At 44.2% G+C, this 2,987-nt stretch overlaps 1 pseudogene; it reads right to left on the bottom strand.

Annotated features, from left to right (window-relative positions):
- Positions 1–435: 435 nt before the first annotated feature.
- On the bottom strand, positions 436–1,533 carry LOC103729474 (annotated as a pseudogene).
- Between the last annotated feature and the right edge of the window lie 1,454 nt (positions 1,534–2,987).

Genomic DNA, 2,987 nt, shown 5'->3' with positions numbered 1-2,987 from the left:
TGAATTAAATTTTTTAAAAAAATGTACAAAGTCCTAGCCGCATTGTAGAACTTGGGGATGCTTGCTCTAACTGACCGCTGTTGCCTTCACCATTCCAGTTTTAAAATTCTTTCTTTTTAAAAATTTTTTAATTTTTTTTATTTTGTCTTTTTGAGACAGGGTCTCCCTGTAGCCCCAGCTGTCCTGGAACTCACTATGTAGACCAGGCTGGCCTCGAACTCACAAATATCTGCCTGCTTCTGCTTCCCAAGAGCTGGGATTAAAGATGTGCACCACCAGGCCTAAAGCACCAAAACAAAAGAACAAATTTTTTTTAATTAAAAAAAAACAAGTAAAGCCATGCCAATGTTGTCTCTCTCTTTTTTTTTTTTTTCCGCCAAGTTAGGTTTTGTCAAGAAAGGATGTAACAGCTCACTCAGTTAATTAACAGTCTGCCTAGAAGCATTTGTGGTGGACGATAGAGGGGCCAGACTCACCTTACTCCTGCTTGCTGATCCACATCTGCTGGAAGATGGACAGTGAGGCCAAGATGGAGCCATCAATCCACATGGAGTACTTATGCTCAGGGGGAACAATGATCTTGATCTTCATCATGCTGAGAGCCAGAGCAGTGATCTCCTTCTGCATACTGTCTGCAATGCTAGGGTACATGGTTGTCCCACTAGACAACACTGTGTTGTCATAGAGGTCCTTATGGATGTCGACATCACACTTCATGGTGGAATTGAAGGTGGTTTCGTGGATATCACAGGATTCCATACCCAGGAAGGAAGGCTGAAAGAACCCTTTGGGACCTCGGAAGTGCTTGTTGCCAATGGTGATGACCTGGCCATCAGGCAGCTCATAGCTCTTCTCCAGGGAGGAGGAAGATGCAGCAGTGGCCATCCCTTGCTCGAAGTCCAGGGCAACATAGCACAGCTTTTCCTTGATGTCAAGCACGATTTCCCACTCAGTTGTGGTGGTGAAGCTGTAGCCAAGCTTGCTCGGTCAGAATCTTCATGAGGTAGTCTGCCAGGCCCTGGCCAGCCAGGTCCAGACACAGGATGGCATGGGGGAGAGCCGTAGCCCTCTTGGATGGGCACAGTGTGGGTGACCCTGTCGCCAGAGTCCATCACGATACCAGTGGTATGGTTAGAGGAGTACAGGGACAGCACAGCCCGGACGGCTACATACATGGCTGCAGTGTTGAAGGTCTTAAACATGATCTGGGTCATCTTTTCATGGTTGGCCTTAGGGTTCAGAGGGGCCTCAGTGAGCAGCATGGGGTGCTCCTTGGGGGCTACATGCAGCTCGTTGTAGAAGGTGTGGTGCCAGATCTTCTCCATGTGGTCCCAGTTGACAACACCATGCTCGATGGGGTACTTCAGGATCAGGATGCCCACATAGGAGTCCTTCTGGCCCATGCCCGCCATCATGCCCTGGTCCTGTGGGCAGCCCTTGATGGATAGGAAGATGCCTGGGGAGCATCGTGGCCCCCGAAGCCGGCTTTGCACATGCCAGAGCCATTGTCGGCAAAGTGATATTGTCATCCATGGTGAACTGGGTGAAGGGTGTGGACTGGCGGAAGAGCAGATGTGAGAGATCTAGGCTCGCGGGGTGGATGAGGACTCTACCGAGAACATTTTCTAATTAGATCATTTTTTTTCTTGATTCTTTGTTTTTTGAGTCCTTTGTATAGTTTAGAAATTAATATTTTTGGGCATTACAACAGCATTGACATATTCAATAACAATTTCCAGAGCTAAGCTGCATTTCCTTCAAGATTGGCTATAAATTTTTAGGTTTACAGTTGAATTTTATACAATATTGTACTTTAAGTAGGCTTGTGAAAGAATATATTTTCCTTCTATTTTTCACAACACCTATTATTTAGCTCCCTTTCTTTTCTCTACCACCCACATAGCCCTCCCTCCTTCCTCCCCAGTTAGAGTACTGCCACTTTACCACATTTCCCCCTTGATAATGCTTACATCATAAAGTTCTCCTCTCTCAAGCTCCTTCTTTCCCTCTTCCCCATGGTTCCTTTCTATTTTCCCAATTCCTACAGTTACTTCAGGATATACTTACATCTAGGGATTGGGATCTAGGATTCTCACATGGATGAGAAGAGGGGCCTCTTGTTTTTCTGAGTCTGCATTACCTCACTTAGTATACCAGTGTCTATTACCTGCAAACTTCATGATTTCATTTTTCTTTACCACTGAAAAGAACTGCATTGTGTAATTATATCACATATTTTTCTGTCCATCAATTGAGGGACATTTAGGTTTCCATTTTCAAGATATTATGAAAAGAGAAGCAATGAACATGACTGAGCAAGTGTCTCTGTAGTAGGAAATTGAGACCTTTGGGTATATGAAAAAGAGGGCATAGCTGGATCATATGTTAAAGAATGCTCCTTTTTTTTTCTTTCTGAGACAGGGTCTCCCCTGTAGCTCCAGCTGGCCTGGAACTCACTGTGTAGACCAGGCTGACCTCAAGCTCACAGAGATCTACCTACCTCTGCCTCCCAAAACACAAAAGGTACAACTTCAACTAATTTGGACTTTTGTATTTGGTTGATTTTTATGAAACAGAGTCTTACTATGTAGCCCAGGCTAACCTGGAATGTGTCCTCCTCCTTCCTCAGTCATCACAAGTGCTAGGATTACAGGTAAATGCCACTAGATAAAGCTGTGCTTTGTCATAAAAAAAGACTTTAACCAGGCATTGTGGGGTTAGATGATCTTTAAACAGAGTTGTGAAGGATGAGAATTGGTGTAAAGATAATGTGATTCTGACAGAACCAAACTCAGAAAACCAAATAAACAGGAATCTCAAGTGTTTTATGGCTACACACGGTACAAACAATAAACGGAAGTAGGCAATGAATGCAGTTAACTTCACAGGTAGAAAATGTGAGCATTTTCTTCTTTGCGAATACTACCTATATGTTGTGGTTTGCTATGTTGTGGGTCTCTTCCTGTGGCTGCTGATGAGGCTCTGTT

The sequence above is a fragment of the Nannospalax galili genome, unplaced genomic scaffold, assembly GCF_000622305.1.
Source record: "Nannospalax galili isolate Female #2095 unplaced genomic scaffold, S.galili_v1.0 scaffold132, whole genome shotgun sequence".
NCBI lineage: Eukaryota > Metazoa > Chordata > Mammalia > Rodentia > Spalacidae > Nannospalax > Nannospalax galili.
The sequence above is the reverse complement of the archived record's forward strand: the minus strand, read 5'-3'. Positions and strand labels throughout refer to the sequence as shown.